Source organism: Manihot esculenta, chromosome 1 (genome assembly GCF_001659605.2).
Source record: "Manihot esculenta cultivar AM560-2 chromosome 1, M.esculenta_v8, whole genome shotgun sequence".
NCBI lineage: Eukaryota > Viridiplantae > Streptophyta > Magnoliopsida > Malpighiales > Euphorbiaceae > Manihot > Manihot esculenta.
In genome coordinates, this window is record NC_035161.2 from 19569705 (window position 1) to 19591578 (window position 21874).

The window sequence follows — 21874 nt, forward strand, 5'->3', positions numbered from 1 at the left end:
AGAAAATGAAATAAATGAAAATGATAAAATAAATGAATGATAAAAGGAAAGGAGTGGTGTTATATTTGTAAACGCGGATTACTAATGGATTTATTAACGGATTTGCAATTCGTTACTAAATTTTGAAAAAAATGTGGACTTTTTTTCATTTAAGAATTACCAACGGATTTAAAATCCGTTAGTAAATCCATTGGTAATCTAAAAAGTATGAATTTTTAAAAAATAAACACAAAACTTTTATGTGGGATGTCAGTTTAAATTTATCAACGGATTTATTAACAGATGGCATCCGTCGGTAAATTTAACACTTTTTTTACTTACTAATTTAATGATAAAATTTAGTAATAGATTTTCAAATCCGTTAGTAATTTTTAACACATTATTAATGGATTTAGAGTCCGTGGATAATTTAAACACTTTTTTAAACTTATTAATAGATTCAAATTCGTTAGTAAATTATTAACGGATTTACAAACGGATTTTAAATCCGTTAGTAAATTTCAACACTAATTATTTTATATATTTATAAATTACCAACAAATTTTGAAATCCATTAGTAATACCAATAAATTATCAACGGATTTCAAATCCATTGGTAAATTTTTACACAAAATCTTTTATATTAAGTTTTACCAGCCGATTTTTAAATCCGTTAGTAAATTTGTTAAAATTACTAACGGATGAATATCCGTTAGTAAAATCCTTTGGTAATCTGAAATTTTCTTGTAGTAATAAATGAAGAGAAAATAATAGAACAAATATAAATAGAAAGAAAATGATAGAAGAAAATAATATGAAAGAAAATGATATGCATGATAATTATAGAGAAAATGAAAACTAAGAGGAGAATGGAAGAAATAATGGAAAAGAAAATGTAGAAAGTGAAAGGAAAATTATAGAGAAAAATAAAGAAAATAATAGAAGAGGGAAGAGAATGAGATAAAAAAGGATAAGATATGAAAGGAAAATAATAGAAAAAAAATAAGAAAAAAATATGAGATAAGAAAGTGAAATGAAATAAAGTAATAGAAAAAGAAAGAAAATGAGAGAAAGGGAAAGAAAATGGAAGAAATGAAAATGATAAAATGAATGAATAATAAAAAGATAAGAGATAGTGTTATATTTATAAATGCGGATTACTAATAGATTTACTAACGGATTTGCAATGCGTTACTAAATTTTAAAAAAAATAACGAATTTTTTTCTTTCAAAAATTACCAACAGATTTGAAATCCGTTAATAAATCAATTGGCAATCAAAAAATATGCATTTTTAAAAAAAGAACGTGAAAATTTTACACGAGATGTCAGTTTAAATTTACCAACAGATTTATTAACGGATGATTACCGTTGGTAAATTCAACACTCTTTGACTTACGAATTTAATGATAAAATTTAGTAACAAATTTTCAAATCCATTAGTAATTTTTTGAACACATTATTAATGGATTTAGAGTCCGTTGATAATTTAAACACTTTTTTAAATTTATTAATGGATTTAAATCCGTCTGTGAATTACCAATGAATTTACCAACTAATTATTTTATATATTTATAAATTACCAATGGATTTTGAAATCCATTAGTAATACTAATATATTACTAATGGATTTCAAATCCGTTGGCAAATTTTTAAACAAAATTTTTTATATTAAGATTTACCAACGGATCTTCAAATCCGTTAGTAAATCTGTTAAAATTACTAACGGATGAACATCCGTTAGTAAAATCCGTTGGTAATCCGAAACCTTTTTGTAGTGTGATAGGATTTAATATTTGATATAACACAAGAATCGTCCAAAATAAGTTATGAGTTGTCATCATAAGACAGGACCACGTGGCAAGTGTCTGATAAGTCAATATGCAGTCGCACTCGTGGGAAGAAAGACTCGGACACCATAGTATTCGGTTCTTCATTAAGACTCGTCCTTTCCTTAATAGGTTGAGTTTTCACATAAAGTTACCATTAGTAAGTACAATTCAACATATCTCCATTACACCTATAATTATGGGATCTCTTATTAATTAGACGGTACCAACCAGATTTTCAGGAGATGTAATAATTAACTTCATCTTTTTACAGTATAAATGCTAATGATCACAGAGATCAAGGTACGCATTTTCACACAGCTACTCTTGAGTTCTAAGCAATTCCTTACATTCGCCTTTTTCTTCAGTTTATTGACTTGAGCATCGGAGTTGGTGCCATAAATGCCAACCACCTCATGTTCTCTTTCTTGCAGAGTGACCAATCGTGATACAGTTTCGTTTCAGCCACTTCATTTGGTTCTGTTGCTGGAAAATCCATTGAATTATTTATGTTCATTTGGATTAAAATTAGTCTCTTATCCCCTTTCTCTTAAAAAAAATATTTCTTTTCTCTTTCTCAAAATGGCTGAAATTTCATGAGCCGCTACTAAGGTTGCTACCAATGAGAGCGCTATCATTTCTTCTGCTCCTGGTAGTGGACAAAATACACCCTCTATGGTCAACAAAGTAGATCTCAACAATGAACAAATGCTCCAACTCTAGAGCAATACAAAGGTTGGGGGGAGGCATCATTCATGGCTCTTAGGGAAGGGGGGAAGCCTCCGTTGATATGCCAAGGACTCAGATAGAAGGGATCCAAACGCGATCCAAAGGGAAGGCCAAGTTCAAGAAAGAAAAGTCATCAAACGATGCTTTGAAGGACGTCGAATGGAAGCTGGTAAGGACTGTTCAAAGGTACCAGAAGGAGCAGAAAGATGACTTTGGCCTGGACAATGCCTCGCCTTTGTCAAAAGAGATCCTAGCAGAGTCTTTTACTCCAAGTTCCAACTCCCATGTTTGGACAAATATGACGGACAACATATCCCATGAGTCACTTGGCAATCTTTAGAACAATAATGTAGCTTCATGACATCAATGATTTTATATTGTGCCGAGTGTTTCCGTCCACCCTCACAGGTTTGGCATCTAGCCCATGTTCAATTCGCCACTTTACACAATTTGCTATGTTGTTTAAGTCTAGGTTTATTACTTGCATACTTCTAAAAAACTTTTCTTTGACTTGCGGAAGATTCGCCAAGAAAAGGGCGAGTCTTTAAGGAGCTTTATCTCACATTTCAACGCAAAAGCAATATAAATGGAAGAATTAAATTATAAGATAGCATGTGAAGCGTTAAAAAAGGAACGCACAACATCAAGTTCATGGATTCTCTAATCAAGAACTCAGCCGCTGCTTAATAATAGCTAATGGACAAAACCTAGAAGTACATAAAATTGATACAACAAAAGAAAAGAAAGTTTGCACCAGAGCGGCAACAGGTGATTAAGGAGGAGGTTAATAAGTTATTAAGTGCATGATTTATAAAGGAGGTCCAGTATCCTACATTGGCAATATTGTTAAAGAAGGCCAATGAGAAATAAAGGATGTGCGTTGATTTTGCTAACTTGAATAAAGAATGTCCAAAAGACTATTACCTATTCCCATCTATCGACAGATTAGTGGATTTAACCTCAGGTCATACAGTAATTTTCTTTCTTGATGCCATTTTAGGTTACTACTAGATCATGATGGATACCGAAGATGCAGAAAAGACTGTGTTCATTACCGACGTAGGAGTTTTCTGCTACAAAGTGATGCCGTTTGGACTAAAGAATGCAGGAGTGACTTACCAAAGGCTAGTGTCAAGCATCTTTAAAGACATGGTGCGGTCAATAGTTGAGGTGTATGTGGATGATATCGTGGTAAAGAGCCGATCCATAGAAGATCATCCAGATGATATCCAAAAAGTTTTTAACGTACTGGATAAGGCAGGTATGAAACTAAGCTCTAAAAAATACACCTTCAGGGTAGAAGCTGGGAGGTTTTTAGGGTATATAATCTTAGAAAGGGGCATAAAAGCAAACCTTGAAAAAATTAATTCCATCCAAAGTATGAAGGTGCTAAAAACCATAAATGACTTGCAAAAGTTGAATGGGCAGATTACAGCTCTTGGCCAGTTTATATCATGCTCGGCCAGAAGGTGCCTACCATTCTTTAAAGCTTTAAAAGGCAAAAATAAATTTATATGGGGGGAAGAGTGTATAGAGGCATTTGAAAGCCTAAAAACTTTTTTATCTTCTCCCCCTCTGATAAGCTCATCTATTGAAGGCGAGGTCTTATATTTATATTTATATGTGATGCAGGAAACTGTAAGTTCGATACTCATTCGAGAGGACAAAGGGGAGTAAAGCCTAGTCTATTACACCAGCCAAGTCTTGAAGGGGGCGGAGTTGAACTATCCCCCTCTTGAAAATTTGGCATTTGCAGTCCTGATATCTGCAATAAAGTTATGTCCCTATTTTGAGTCACACACCATAGAAGTCAAAACACATTATCCTTTGCAAAGAGTATTACATATGTTGGAACTATAAGGTTGTTTACCTAGGCAGTGATACTATCAGCCTTCGATATCAAGTATGTCCTAAGAAAAGCAAAGAAGGCCTAAGCGGTAGCCGATTTTATTGCAGAGATGACTCTGCCATTGGAGACTTTGGAATTGCCTGAATCGCCTATTGAGGAGTGGAAGGATTGGGTGGATGGTGCTTGTAGAGCTGGGGGCTCTGAAATTGGAATCCTCCTGTAGAGTCAAACTAGGATAAAGCTTCACTACGCGGCAAAACTCGCCTTCAATGCTAGCAACAACGTAGCTAATTAGGAAGCTGTGATTATGGCCCTAAAAATCATTGCGGAAATAGTTATACATAAATCAATTATTTTTAATGCCTTACAGTTGGTTGTTAAGTAGTGCTAGAGACAGTTTAAAATCCAAGAACCAAATCTTATCAAATACGAAGAAAAGGTTCACTCCTTAATGATGAGGATCAAAGATAGGTAGGATAACTAAGAGCTTCACTAGGTAGCTAGAGGTGACAACGAAGAAGTTGATTTTTTGCCAAAATGGCAGCGGCAGGTGAACAACACTTGACTCAACCATTTTAGTTTGAGGAGCTACACAACCCTGCAACCAACGAGGAAGAATCTTTCCCCATAGAGGAAGAATCGTGGATGACACCCATGTATAAGTTTCTGACAGAGGATGAACTGTCGGCCGATGAATTATCGGCTAAATAGGTAATAAGGAAGTCCTCTAAATAGGCTCCTCCCAAGTCTCTATTACATTATCGTCTACATCTGTAGAGACTCGATTGTCTTTAGCTTCCTCCCCCTCTTCATCCTCGTCCTCATCAGGGAAGATGTTGTCGATCCAGGAGAAGTCCTATGTTGGAAATCGCTTGATGAGCTCCTTCTTAACAGAGTCTTGACTTTGCGTGAACATTTTCCTGCCCCGGGTCACTGTCTCCCAAATCTCAATCTTCAGTTTAGCTATTCTATCTATGGCGGCTCGAGCCTCCATTGCCTGAAACTACAGCTCTTGGACTTGGCATTGAAGAATAGCCACCTGGTCCTTGACTGTCTTAGCCTAGTTCTCAAAGGCAAGATTCGAAGTATTAGCCTCGTCCAGGTCTATTTGGAGTTTATCAATTGACTTCAGTGTCTCCTTCATTGTATTTTCCACCTCTTCAACCTTGAGCACTCCTTCATTAAGCACTTAAGCGATGATGATCTCCAGGCCGCAAGGCATTCTTAGCTATCAGGACAGACAATCGGGGCTCCTTGAGAAGAGAGGTTGTCCAAGTCAGCAACAGCACCAGGTGCTAGATGTCCCGAGGCCACATGACTTTCGCTTCAGCCTCTCCTTGTGAAATTTTGGCTTGGGCAGGGACTACTTCAGGTTCGCCCCTCATATAAGACTCGGGTTGAGTGGGGGCTGGTTCCTCGACTATAGGGGGAGGAGGGGGAGGAGGAAGCATGATGAGCTCCTCAGCACGACGAGTTCACTTAGATGGTGGTCCGGTCGTACCAGCAACAACTTTACCCTTTTAGGCAACACATGCTGCCTCGCAAACTTATCCCTTAATCCGACCATATCTACATAAAACAAAAAGTGAATAAGTCAGTCAGTTTCAAAAACAAAGGGGTTAGAAAGAAAAATACCTTGCACACTAGCATGTGACCTGCTTTCTCAAATGATCAGAAGGCTAGGCGAGTGAGGAGCCCGAGCCTGGTCAGCATGGGTGTGGCTTTGCCAGGATAGAATGGCATTCCTCACCACCACGGTAATATCAATCCTCTGTGTTGAGCCATCCTTTGGAGGAAGCCTAGAGACTCCTCATCATCTCGTCGTGGTTGAACTCCATCCTTCCGAAGCTCCACATATACATTCCAATTAGTTTGGAGCCGCCTAAAACCCCTATATACTCGGTGACGTAGGATGCAAATTTTGTTTTTCTAGCGTTTGAGAGAAGAGGGGGTCCGGTCAAAAGGGGTTTTGTGTTTTCTTTCACTGAATTACTAGAATTCTTCATTCCTTCGGGTACCTAACTGGTACAGTTAGGAGAACATCGCAATACTTGGCTCAATGTTGTTGTTAAAGAAGAGGAAGCAGAAAGCCACCAAAATCCTCCAATTGTTGGGATAAAGTTAGGCGACTGCTAGCTTATGGAAACGAAGGACTTCAACAAAGAATAGATCAATCAAAAATCGAAGACCCGCCTTTAGTTTCTATTTATAGACGATTATTGTGTCCTCAGCAGAAATTCGGTCATCCACACAAACATGCGGTGTGGGAGCATAGACTCGGAAGGTCTCTTGTGAGATTTGATAGTGATCATAAAGGCGGTCTACATCCTTCTTGGTCAATACAGAAGGAATGTCATTTACTAGGACGCTTTAGCGTTCATAGACTGCCTTTAGAAGAACGATGGGAGCAGGAGCGTGAATGGGGCCACCAGAGGAGGAGCTTGAGACTAGGATTCCACCTGTAGCAGAAGAAGAAATGCTCCTATTTGCTATAAAACTGAAGGCGAATAGGAATTACCTTAAGTGTGTGAATGAAAAAGTGTGTTGTCGAATCTTTTCTAAAGCACATAAGTCAGTTTGAGAAAAATTGGTATCTAAAGGAGAAGTAGGATTTTTATATGACAGTTTTGATGGTAATTTTTGAATGCGGCTCGAAGAACAAGACAATCATCACTTATGATCAAGGGTAGACAGAGCAACGCCAGTGTGGAAAGACAATCTAGATATGCCACGTGTCTAAGATCGTGAAGACAACTGTCACCTTCAAATCTAAAGAATCGAAGACTAGGGGGGAAGGGACCTCTGATGTAACACAACAATCGCCCAAAGTAAGTTATGAGCTATCACCATAAGATAGGGTCACGTGACAAGGGTTTGATAAGCCGATAAGCGGTTCCACCCGTGGAAAGGAAGACATGTACACTGTAGCACCCGATTTTTCATCAAGACTTGCCCTCTCCTGAATAGGTCGAGTCTTCACATAAAGTTACTGTTAGCAGGTATAATCCAGTAGATTCCTATTATACCTATAATCATGGGATCCCCTATCAATTAGTCGATACCAATCAGATTTTTAGGAAATGCGATAATTAACTCCATCTTCTTACAGTATAAAAGTTAATGATCACAGAGATCAAGGTACGCATTCTTACATAACTACTTTTGAGTTCTAAGCAGTTCCTTACATTTGCCATTTTCTTTTGTTTACTAACTTGAGAGTCGGAATGGTTGCCATAGGCGCCAACCACCTCACTTTCTCTTTCTTGCAGAGCGATCAATTACGGAACAGCTTCATTTTAGCCACATCAATTTCCTATCTTATTTAGGATTTCATATCCTATCTTATCTAGGATTCCATATCATATCCAAATGCTATCTAATACACTGTATAAGGACCTGACAATCTTTATAAACAGGTACACTATTTTCTCCATTAGTAAATTTCATAATTACTCATCTCATATATTAACTTAAGCATCGGAGAAGTTGCTAAAGCAATCCACCCGGTGTTTTCTTTTATCTTGCAGTTCCATACCCAAAGAATTATGATGTGAACAACATCATTGTCGCGTCTATGGGAATCAATACAAAAAGCTATGTATCTCCCTTACACTTTTTTTTTTATTATTAAAATTTATATTAGAATTCTGAGCTCCTGCAATGAACAAATTTCATTGCTCAAGGGTTATATTCCGTCGCACTAAGCTTATGTGACAGATTTGTGACGATATTAATCATATATTTGGTACCTTCGTTGCAAAGTTTTTGCCACCGAATATGTCTATCGCTACTATAACGATGGATTTCATGATGGCATTACTAAATTAGTGATGGAATTTCGCCGTTGCTAAATGACTTGCATAAATATTTTGTTACTTTTAAGTATTATTTAAGCTCTCATTAAGTATAAAGGTCCATCGGAATTCGTCCTTTATTACTTTTTATTTTACAAGATCTACCATTATATTAATGGCTTAGAAAGAACTTTGTTGTATAAAAAAAAAAAACAGAGAGATATAAAAGGTATAAATTATCTTATTGTAAGATGGTGATGTTTACACACATCAACCAAGTAATACTATATGCTTAATGACTCGCGGTTGTCGAAACCGGTCAAAAATAACCTTTCCGGTTATCAACAATTTATAACTGCAGATAGTGGTGAAAGGATCAAATCCACAGGGAATTGAGAACTTACCTATTTTTCTTATCAAGACCAATAAAATAAACTGAAACAAAAATAAACTGAAAAAGAAGAAAACAGAAAATGAGATAAACTGAAACGAGATAATATGAAACGAGAATAAACTGAAACGAGAATAAACTGAAACGAGATAAAACTGAAACGAGATAAAACTAAAAGTAAAATGGGGGGGGGTTTCAGATTTATTTAATTAAATAACTACTGAAAGCAATAAAATAAGCGAATAATAAAATAAAAGAGAAATAAATAATAAGAAAGCTCTAGTTAAAGAATTGGATCCACTTCAATTGTTGGGATTGATCATTGACACATAGTTTCTTTTGATTGATTCAATAGATTAGTTATGGAGATGGAAGACACTTCTCACCACCATGTCTCTCCTTATGATTAAACCAATTAGGGAACGTCCTCTAATTAATTACTAATTAACAAATTGCCAAGGAATGTCCTTGGGCCTTAGACATCAAAACAATTGTTAATTGCATGAAGAGATAGAGAGATCCAATCCTAACTACTCAAACGCATGAGATGTCATTAGATCATACAATTTCCTTAGCTTTTACACCAAGTGTTCTTATGTTTGAATAATCCAAGCAATTACGAACTTAAATCATTCAAACTAACATATTATTACTTTGCAATCAAGAATCAACGTAGATCTAAACAACAAAGCAATATTGAAATCAAGCATGAAATTGCACAAATATTGAACAATAAAAGATAAACAATGTTCGATAAAGTCTCCTAATCCATAAAACAACTAAAGCATCACCTAATCTTCAACTATAATAAAATATTTCAGCCTCTCATGACTGAAACAAAAACCAAAAAAAAAAAAAGAAGAAAGGTAGAAGAAGAGATGTGAATTCCGTAGGTGTCTCCCAAGGGGAGTGTAAAGAGCTTGGGGAGGCTCCTTATGTATCTTTTTATAGTTGAAAAGTGTTGCCCTAGGTCATACTTGCTTCCTTATTAGTGAAGAGGCTGCCCAAGGTGCTGGAAAGGAAAGAATCGCATTGCAAACTCTCCAGAAGGAAGGAGGCGCGCGGCTTGCACTGAAGAAGGTAGGTGTGCACGCGGCTTGGATTCAGAAGAGGAAGGAGAGGCGTGGCTTGAGCTTAGAAGGAAATAGGCACATACCAAGGGATTCAGAAGAGGAAAGAGACGCGCCTTGGTCTTCAAAAGGCAGGTGGCGTGCACATGCTTTCAGAAGAGGCAGTGGAGCGCGGATCATTGATTATGCAGAAGTGGAAAGATATCTGTCCAGTATTTCCTTTTTAGGTGGAGCCTTCTTTGAATTTTGAATGCTGAATGTGGAAGAGGCAAGTGCATCTCCTTGAAATCTTGCTGCCTAAATAGGAAGATTTGACTGCTGCAGTGTGTGCTCATCTTTGAATAAGGAAAGAAAGATCTGCATTTTGAATTTCAAATAATCTTCTGACTAAGCTTTCCTTATTTGTTTTTGCTTCCACACTTTCCTTATTTGAAGACTTTCCTTTTCTGAAAACTTTCCTTATTTGAAAACTTTCCTTTTTTGGCACTTTCTATATTTGGCACTTTCTGGCAGTTTTAAGAGCATTTTCTCCGGATTGTCTCTTTACACCTAATATCTGCAAAACATGATTAAAACCACAAAATTAGGTAGAAAAGGTGTACATAAACATCAAGAACATCATGATAAAATGGACTAAAATATGCTCTATCACTTAATAACCAGCAAGAGTTTATTTTTCTATTTAGACTCTGCATTAACTTTAGGATCACATGTTATGATGGGTCATCTCATGCAATTTCAATTTTTATGATTTTATATGTTGTACTAGAATTAATTTTTCAGACGAGTTTTAACAGGTTATGTCACCTATAAAAGAGGCATAACTCTAAAGTGATAGTACGCTCCACATATCAAAAGACTCTTCCTCAAAGTCAAGTGACCTATTGCTCACTTAGACGACTTAAGAGCACCCCTAGGTGATGTAGGATCGCCTCTTCAAGCAACCAATTGCCCACTTAAGTGATATAAGAGCGCCCTTCAGCGATGTAAGAGCATCCCCATGCGACATAAGAGTGCCTTTTCAGGCAACCAATTGCCCACTTAGGCGATGTAAGAGCGCCCCTAGGTGACATAAGAGCGCCCTCTCACGCAACCAATTTCCCCCTAGGCGATGTAAGAGTGCCTCTAGGCGATGTAAGAGCGCTCCTAGGCGATGTAGGAGCGCCTTTTCAGGCAATCAATTGCCCACTTAGATGACATAAGAGCACTCCTAGACGACATAAGAGTGCCCTTTCAAGCAACCAATTGCCCTCCTTAAGCGATATTCATGCTCTCATCAACAACTAATGCCTATGCAACTTCTCATGATGGTAGTATAGTACTAGATCTCATCAATGTCAAGCCATCAAAGCAGATGGGAGCATAAGTCAGGTAATATTTATTTAATCATAAAAGTTCATCTATTGAAACACTTATATTTTAGTTACATATTGATAACTTTATTTCTCTCATCTGGATTAAAATGCACCCATAAAACATCATTATCACAAAACAAGCAGCAAAGAAACTAAGGCCTCCAAGGTCAAAACACAAAGGCGATAAGTTCGTCAAGGGAAAAGTCAATGCAATCACCAAAGTGAGTTGTCACCAGGACAAGTTCGTCAAAGGAAATAATCTAACATTGAATCTAAATATTCGACCACTGTGGGGGACTACTAATGTAGATCAATATTAAAATATATTAAATACGGATCTCAATTATCTAAATCATGTCAGTTATTTAGATACCTTATAACTCTTAATAAAGTGGTAGAATCCTAATCATAATAGGATATTGTCCATATCATAATATTAATCTGATAAGATTTTGTACCCTATCTTATTTAGGATTCCATATCCTATTTTTCTAGGATTTCATATCATATCCAAATGCTATCAAATACATTATATAAGGAGATAACAACCTCTATAATCAGGTACACTATTTTCTCCATTAGTAAATTTCATAATTTACTCATTACACATACTAATTTAAGTATCGGAGAGGTTGCCAAAGCAACCCACCTGGTGTTTTTTTTTATCTTGCAGGTCCATATCCGAAAAATTATGATGTGAACAATATTATTGTAACCATATGTGTGAATCAATACAAAAAACTATGTAGGTCCCTTACACTTTTTTTTATTATTAAAATTTATATTAGAAATCTAGGCTCATGCGATGAATAATTTCTGTTGCTAAAGGGTTATATTCCATCGCACAAAGCTTATGTGACAGATTTGGGATGAAATTAATCATGTGTTTGGTACCTTCGCCACAAAGTTTTTGCGACCGAATTTGTGTCTGTTGCTACTATAGCGATGGACTTCGTGATGGCATTGCTAAATCAGCGATGGAATTTTGTTGTCGCTAAATGACTTGCATAAATATTTTGTTACTTTTAAGTATCACTCAAGCTCTCATTAAGCATGAAGGTCCATCAGTATTAGTGCTTTGTTACGTTTATTTTACAAGATCTACCATTATCTTAATGGCTTAGAAAGAGCCCTTTATTGTATATAAAAAAAAAAAAAGAGAAAGAAAAGTTACAAATTATCTTATTGCAAGATGGTGATGTTTACACACATCAACTAAGTAATACTATGTGCTTAACAACCAACGAGTATATATTTTTCTATTTAGACTTTGCATTAACTTTAGGACCGCATGTTATTGTAACAGCCCGAAAACCGGTACCCCTCTGTAACGGCCCGAACCATCACTAGCACTATTTAAAACCTTCAAACACTTAAAAGATGTAAGAAAACATTTCTCTTACCCTTCTAGATACCTCTGACATCCTCGAATTCCACCAGACTGTAGGAATTCTGATGTCTGATCTAGCCGGGTATTACAGTTATTATGAGTCATCTCATGTAATTTTAATTTTTATGATTTTATACCTTGTACAAGAATTAATTTTTCAGATTAGGTTTAATAGGTTATGTCACCTATAAAAGAGGCACAACTCTAAAGTGATAGTACGCTCCACATATCGAAAGGCTCTTCCTCACAATCAAGCGACCTATTGCTCACTTAGACAAATTAAGAGCATCCCTAAATGACGTAAGAGTGTCTTTTCAATCAACTAATTGCCCACTTAAGCAACGTAAGAGCGCCTTTTTGGGAAACTAATTGCCGACTTAGGCAATGTAAGAGCGCTTTTAGGCGACATAAGAGCGCCCTCTATGGCAATCAATTTCCCCTTAGGCGATGTAAGAGCGGTCCTAAGCAACATAAGAGAGCCCTTTCAGGCAATCAATTGCCCACTTAGGCGATATAAGAGCACCCCTTAGGTGACATAAGAGCGCCCTTTCAACTAACCAATTGGCTTCCTTAATCGATTTGCACGCTCTCATCAATAACTAATTCCTATGTAACTTCTCATGATGGTGGTATAGTACCAGATCTCATCAATGTCAAGCCACCCAGATGGAAATATAAGTCAGGTAATATATATTTAATCATAAAAGTTCATCTATTGAAACACTTATATTTTAGTTACATATTGGTAACTTTAGCCCTCTCATATGGATTAAAATGTATACATAAAACATCATTACCATAAAATAAGTAGTAAAGAAACTAAGGCCTCCAACGTCAAAACACAAAGGTGACAAGTTCATCAAGGGAAAAGTCAATGCAATCACAAAAGTGATTTGTCACCAAATTCCCGTAAGGCGACAAGTTCGTTAAAGAGAATAATTTAGCATCGAATCTAAAAATTCGACCACTGTAGGAGGACTACTGATGTGGATCAATATTAAAATATATTAAATATGAGTTTTAATAATCTAAATCACGTCAATTATTCAGATACCCTATAACTATTAGTAAAGTGGTAGAATCCTAACCATAATAGGACATTATCCATATCATAATATTAATCTAATAGGATTCTATACCCTATCTTATTTAGGATTCTATATCCTATTTTATCTAGAATTTCATATCATATCCAAGTGTTATCTAATACACTATATAAGGAGCTGACAACCTTTATAATCAGGTATACTATTTTTTCTATTAGTAAATTTCATAATTTACTCATCACATATACTGAGTTAAGCAATGGAGAGGTTGTCAAAGCTATCCACCTAGTATTTTCTTTTATTTTTCAGGTTAATATCCAAAAAATTATAATGTGAACAACATTAGTAAAAATGGTTATAACTTTTTGAAATTTAATTAAGATTTGAAAAATTAATTTTCCAATTCCTTTTACTTATAATATTTTTTAAAATTGTTTTCAAATGAGAAATAATATTATAGTGTACTAAAATTATACTATATTTGTTTTCATAACTAAATTTTATAATATTTTTGGAAAATAAATATTTATATAATAAAAATACATAATGTATTTTAAAATAAACGAAAAACACATTAAAAATATTTAAAAGTAGAATAAGCTTTTAAATATATTTTGTATTTTTTTTGTTATAAAGATATGTTTTTCTTTAATTTTTGAATTAAAAAAATTATTTTCTACTTTACTAGATGAATGTATTTTATATTTTATTATTGTTTTTATAAAAAAAGTAAAAAATAAAGTTTTCTTAGAAAATAACAAAAAATGGAATTATTTTTTATAAGTAAAAAACCTAAATTCTCGAGGATGCCATGAAATTAAAAAAACTAGAAACCAAAATATTTTATGTTTACCTTTTTTTCTTTTTTACTTTTATTAGTTTCATTTTAGATTAAATTCACATATTAAATCTCACAATTATAAAGATAATATTAATATTTTAAATTAGACTCCATTCATCTCGTTTACTTCTTTATTAATTCAATATAAACAAACTAACATTGAAAATTTAAATTTAAATTTAGATTTTAGAAAAATTTGCAATTTTAATGGCATTTAAATGAAGTTTAAAATTATTATTTTTATAGATAAAAAAATTATAAAATATAATTAGTTAAAAATAAAATTTTAAGCATCTCTATTAAACAGTTCTCCTCGCAAGGAATTTTCTCTCTCTCTAGGTTTCTTCCTCCAGCGTTTTGATGGCTAGGGCTTCTTTATCGTTCCTTTTATCGTCTTTTCCTACAGGTTTACATGGCTACACCACTCCCGTCACTACATCTCACTGATGAGGAGGAAGTTGTTGGGACAGTATCTGAGGTTTTTTATGATGCTGGACTTCATCAGCTGAAGCTCTCATTGTGCCTTATTGACATGGTACTAACGACGAAGGAGTTTAATGTGCCTGCCTTTGGTGCCATAGTGATATTGAGTTGGAAACTGAAGAAAGGCTGTGAATTTCGTCAACTCGACAACAATGTTTTTGTGTTTCAATTCTTCCATGCTGATGATAAACATTTTATTCAAAAAGAAGGTCCATGGTGCTTTGATGACCAATTATAATGCGGATCAATTCGTGATAAAAAATTTCATCACACAACTTGATAAAAAAAGGACAAAGATATTTTCTATAAAATTGATCTACCACACCCCTAATCAACCAATATGATTAGAAATGAAAATAATCAAGCGATTCCAATTAGAGAATGCCATGATAAATTAACTAAATCAAGTGATTCTAATTGGAGAATGTCATGATAAGTTAACTAAGTATGGAGTGAGAAAATCCATTTTAAAATACCATAAAATTGAACCTTGATAAATTGTTAAACAATGGAGAAGAACTAAAGTTCTAAGAATAAATTCTCAGGAGAAAAATATCAAACCTTTACTTATTAACTTCTTTCTTTTTACATACAAAATAAAGACTATTTATAGCCAAATATCTCCTTATCCTAGTTGGAATAGAAAAACAAAATAAATTGTAATCGAAATAGAAAAATAAGACAAATCCTAATTGAAATAGGAAAACATAAGATAATCCTATTTAAATAAGAAAAATTATATCTAATCCTACTAATTTGACTCCTAATCCATATAGGATTATAAAAGATATCAAAACAAATTAAAATATCTCATATGTGAGCTTTCAAAATTGAATTTATAATGGCTGAAATTGGACCTACGAATTTTAAATAAATAAATCTATTTTTTCTGGTTTTCCAAATGTGGTATTCAGCATGAATAATTAGACTTTTTCTTGATTCCTCATGATTTCTTGATTGCCTAGTTGAATACTCAAAGAATATCACAACGTTATTATACTTTAAGCTGTTGAAAAGTATTGTCCCTCTTATGCACGCATCAACTCCTCCCTCCTCAAGATGATTCGTCCTCAAATCAACAAGTATAATAGTGAAAAAAAGATCGGTGTTGTAATATCTGGCTAAACTCCGGAGTCAGAATTCCCACCTTCCGATGGAATCTCCATCGGAATCCAGAATCTCGAAGCTGGAATCTTTAGAAGGGTAAAATAGGATTTTCATAAAATGAATTTTAGTTTTTTTGAAAAAAGCTTTAAGGTTCGGCCGTCGAAGGTGGTTTCTCCAGCCACCTATAAAGGGCCTTCAGCCCAAAAATCGAGAGAGCTTTTCTCCATCTTCGGGCAGAGGTAAGTCCATGTCCTGTTCTTGATGTTCTTGCTGAAATTTGATTCAATTCCTTGGAGAATTTATAAGTTTTTACCTTGTTTTTGAAGATTCAAGTTGAGACTTCAAATCTTAGCTTTGGAGACCTTTGGAAAGCATTTTTTCCCCCTCTTCCTTCAAGTGGTAATTGTTGTGTGTTCTATTTTCTTCAATAGGTGAGTTAATCCTTGCTTCTCCTTTGTTTTTTGAAGATTTTTAAACCTAAGTTTTACAAGTCTTTAGGACATGCATGATCGTTTATCCAAAAGTTTAAGGTTTGTGGTAGGTTTGCTGTGAGATGCTTTTCTATTGGGTATTTGTTGATGCATGTTGAGTTTAGAGCAAGTTTTTGAGGTCTCTTATGTATGTTAAGTGTATATGGTAGTTGCTAGCTTTTTGCACGTGCGTTTGGAAGCTTTTTAGAGGCAGTATGTTTAGGGCAGAATCGGGTTCTGCCTTGCTGGAGAACCCAGGTTCTACCGCCGAAGTAAGGTTTGGCCGCCGAACCTGCTTGTGGAGGCAGCTATTTGGCCGCCTAAACTGCCCCTGAAGGCTTGACCTTCGGATCTGCGAAGGGCTTTAGGCCGCCGAACCTGCCTTCGAAAGTTGTGAATTTCTGCCGACTCACAGTAGTTCTGATTCTGGTTGAGGAGCATCTCATTCTTGGGGCATGTTGTGTCAGAAAAAGGAATTGAAGTGGACCCCAAGAAGGTAGAAGCTATAGCTAACTGGCCCAGACCCACTACAGTTACAGAGATTAAGAGCTTTTTGGGTTTAGCAGGTTACTACAGGAAGTTCGTTTAGGACTTCTCCAAAATTGCCGCTCCTATGACCAGGTTCACCAAGAAAAATCAGAGGTTTGTGTGGTCTGAATAGTGTGAGGAAAGCTTTGAAGAGCTGAAGAAAAGATTAACGTAAGCATCGATGTTAGCTCTGCCTCCAGTAATGAAGACTTCACAGTGTTTTGTGATGCATCCCGTGTGGGACTAGGTTGCGTGTTGATGCAGAGTGAGAGGGTAATTGCTTATGCTTCTAGGCAGTTGAAGAAGCATTAGTTGAATTATCCTACTCATGACCTAGAGATGGCAGCTGTGATCTTTGCACTCAAGATGTGGAGGCATTACCTTTATGGGGTTAAATGTGAGATCTTTAGCTTGCAGTACATCTTGAGTCAGAGAGAGTTGAATCTGAGGCAGAGAAGATGGGTAGAACTGCTTAGTGACTATGATTGCAAGATTCAGTACCATCCGGGTAAGACAAATATTGTGGCAGATACCCTTAGTCGGAAATCACTCGGCAGTCTATCCCATATTACAGCAGATAGGAGACCGGTGGTGAGGGAATTCTATAAGCTCATTGATGAAGGGTTGCAGTTGGAGTTGTCTGGTACAGATGCTTTGATAGCTCAGATGAGTGTGACACCCGTGTTTCTGGAGCAGGTGGCTCAGAAACAGTATGAGGACCCAGAGTTGGTGAAGATAGCCAGAGCTGTCCAGGCAGGCAAGAATGATGAGTTCAGATTTGATAACAAAGGGATCCTCTGTTATGGAAACAGGTTATGTGTACCAGATGACGTGAGTCTGAAAGGGGACATTATGAAGGAAGCTCATAATGCCAGGTACAGTATTCACTCTGGAGCCACCAAAATGTACCAGGATCTGAAAAGAGTTTATTGGTGGCCAGCTATGAAAAGAGAAGTGGCACAGTTCGTGTCCGCCTGCGAAGTATGTCAAAGGGTGAAGCTGGAACATCAGAAGCCGGCTGGAATGCTTAACCCACTACCGATTCCAGAGTGGAAATGGGAGAATATAGCTATGGATTTTGTGGTGGGGTTACCGGCAACGTCCAACAGACTAGACTCCATATGGGTGATTGTGGACAGACTGACCAAATCTGCTCACTTCATCCCAGTCAGGAATGGCTATTATGTGGACAAATTGGCGTAGGTGTATGTTGATGAAGTTGTCAGGTTGCATGGGGCTCCCATTTCAATAGTGTCAGATAGGGGACCCCAGTTCACCTCCAGGTTTTGGCGGAGTCTGCAGAATGCTATGGGTACCAGGTTGGACTTTAGCACTGTTTTCCATCCTCAGACTAACGGACAGTCAGAAAGGACCATCCAGACTATTGAAGATATGCTCAGAATGTGTGTGCTAGATTTTGGCAGTTCTTGGAGGCAGCACCTATTGACTCGCGGTTGTCGAAGCCGGTCAAAAATAAGCTTTCTGGTTATCAATAATTTACAACTGCAGATAGTGGTGAAAGGATCGAATCCACAGGGAATTGAGAACCCACCTATTTCTCTTTTTATGACCAAGAAAATAAACTGAAACAATTATAAATTAAAAATGAGATAAAAGACTGAAAGTAGGGTCAAACGAGATAAACTGAAAATTGGGATCAAAACTGTCAACAAAATAACAAGGGGTTTGAGATTGATTGTAGTAAACTAATAATGAGAAAAATAATGGAAAGCAAATAATTAAATAAAAAGTAATAAATAATGAGAAAGTTCTAGTTGAAGTATTGGATCCACTTTAGTTGTTGGGATTGATCACAGACACTTTGTTCTTTTGGGTTGATTCAATATATTAGTTATGGAGATGGAAGACGCTTCTCACCACCATTATCTCTCCTTATGATTAAACCAATTAGGGAACGTCCTCTAATTAATTACTAATTAACAAATTGCCAAGGAACGTCCTTGGGCCTCAGGCATCAAAACAATTGTCAATTGCATTAAGAAATAGAGAGATCCAATCCTAGCTACCCAAACGTATGGAGATAACGCTCGATCATACAATTTCCTTGGGTTTTATCCCAAGTGTTCTCATGTAAGAATAATCTAAGCAATTACGGACTTAAATTATTCAAACTAACAAATAATTATTTTGCAATAAAAATCAACGTAGATCTCAATAACAAAATAATATGAAAATTAAATATGAAATTGCATGAATATTGAATTCCCAAAAATTAAATAATATTTGATCAAGTCTCACAACCCATTAATCAACTAAATTTTCAATCAATATTCAACTAGATGAAAAGAATTCAGCCACTCATGGCTGAATTAAAAACAGAAAAATAAAAGGAAAAATAAAAGAGGAAGAAGGAACCGAAGGTATTGAGTTCTGCCCTTTTGTGCCGGGCTGCGGAATTGCCGAGAGATGAATTGTCTGTGCACTGAAGAGCCTTTAAATAGGTGCAGAGGAGCCCTAAATTGGAAACACCAACGCTGTCCGCGCGGTCCCACGTGTGCGTGGCCCATGTGCGTGGGTGATGTGCGGGAATGGGCGGACGTGTGCGTGAGTTGCTGAGGTATACTAGTCTCGCGTAAGAATTGATGAACGTGCGGGTCCATGGTCCATGTGAAGTGAATGGTGAAGCGCGGGCCCATGTGAGATGCTTGGGCTGTCTGTGTGCTGAAGCGAAGGTGCGGGTCCACATGCAAGAATGGGCCCTTATGCGTGAGTGGCAAAATGCACCGGTCCACGTGCGAGAATGGGATTGATCCATGATTGCAAAGTGATGGTCCACGGTGAAGTAATGGTCCACGTGTGCAAGGTGGAGTCCACGCTTGTGATTGTGCGTGAGTGGGCTGCCGTTCACTTGTTGAGGTTTTGGCGGGGCCCATGTGCAAGTGAAGGTGCTTTGGTCCCGTGCAAGAGCTGAAGTGATTGGCGGGAGCTTGGTTCGCATGAAGAGCTTGCTCTCGTTTTTGCTCCAAATAAGGCAGTTTTAGGGGGATTTTCTCCAAATTGTCCTTTTACATCATTTTCTGCAAAATAATATTAAAAGCAATAAATTAAGCAGAAATCATGTAAATATTCATCAATAATATTAATATAAAATGGACTAATTTATGCTTTATCAAATACCCCCACACCTTGCCTTTTGCTTGTCCTCAAGCAAATAAATATAGTCAAATAAGCTTTCTCACTCTAGATCCTTATTTCCACTTAAGTTCTTACTCTAGACTCCTATTTTGAATCATTGCAGTGAAGAATATATGCATGAAGATTACTCACCTTCTTTCCTTGTTTCCCTTTACTTACCATGGCTAGGATTTGTTTTACTCAAGAGAGATCATACATGCACATATCATTTGTTGAGATAAGACTTTTTCTAGTTTTTAGAGTGACTTGCCCTTACCTTGAAGTACTTTATTCAGCTTTTTGCACTTTTAATTTTGCTTGAACAGGTCACCAACCTTTTGACGTGAAGGTACATATTTGTGATACCCATCCCCAGTTACTCAGTTGGTCACCTGTCCAAGTGGCTACTAGCTCTGTTCATAGTCTTTTGACCATTGGAACAGTTTTCAATTTGTGCTTTTGAAGTCTAAGCCTTTGTGAATTTCTTTCTCTCAATGATTTGGGCAAATCAATACCAATTGCTAAATCAAGTCCTGTTAAGTTTATTCACACAATTTTCAATTTATTCTTTCTAATGAGTGTCATCAATATATTTTTCACTATGGCAAACTCAAAGATTCAATTCAAAAGACAATTCTCAAACATGAATATAACTCACTGCAATTGATTCAACATAAGTTTAAAGAGTTATTACATCAATGGGGTCATGGAAAGAAAAGCTCATCCAACATAGTCTATATGATGAGTAGGGCTGAGCAGATTTCGGTTCAAACCGAAAAAACCGACCGAACCGAACCGATTTGAAAATTTAGTTCGGTTTTTTATACATTTCGGTTCGGTTCGGTTTTTATTTTCAGAAATTTCGGTGATTTCGGTTCGGTTCGGTTTTAAATTCAAAAATTTCGATTAAACCGAACCGAACTGAAATCATCAATACTACGTCGTTTTTAATAGTTCACTTATTTGCCCTAAATATAAAAGTCATCTCGTCTGCCACAATTCGCATTCACACTCTGTTGCTCTCCATCCATTTCAGATTCCATCGCCGCCTGCCCTCACCTCACACTCACAGTGCATGTGCCTCCATCCACTCTATCCACCACTTCCAGCGGCGCTTCCACCGTCCAACCTCCACTTTTCTCCCGGCGACATCGATTGATTGACCATCGTCGGGTACCTCGGCTTGTACGTTGCGGCTGCGTGACCCGTCGCTGCAATCGTCGGTGCCGCGTCACCCATCGCCGCTGTCGTGTGCTGTTGTGTTGTACATCTGCATCGCTGTCGTGCACTGCCGCGTGCTGTTGTGTCGTACATCTCTCTCACGCCTCCAGCCCTCAGTTCAGTCGGTTGTGTCGTCTGCCGCGTGCTGTTGTGTCGTACATCTCTCTCTCAAGCCTCCAGCCCTCAGTTCAATCGGTTATGTTGTCCATGTGTGCTGTTGAACTTGAGGCAACCGTAGAAGGTAAATAAATATTTTGAAAACAAATTCCATTAGATCTGCTGTTCTGTGATGTTGTATCCTGATTCATATATATTACAAATTAGATGTTGTGTTGAGGCAACTATTTTTTCAAATTCTTGAATAGCATAATAAAATTGATGAAAACCCAGAACTTTTGAGGCTTAACGTGTCAAAGGTAAAAGGATGGAATTGCCATTTAAAACGCTATTGCTGGCACTTGGCAGGTCGTTTAGCATTAAGTTTAAACGAATTGCTCCAAAAATCGGTTTAACCGATCAAACCGACCGAATTGAACCGAACCGATTTGATTCGGTTCGATTCGGTTATCCCTCTTATTCGGTTCGGTTCGGTTTTTATAAAGTTCTTCAATTCAGTTTTCAGTTATTTCGGTTCGGTTCGATTTTAAACCGAACCGAC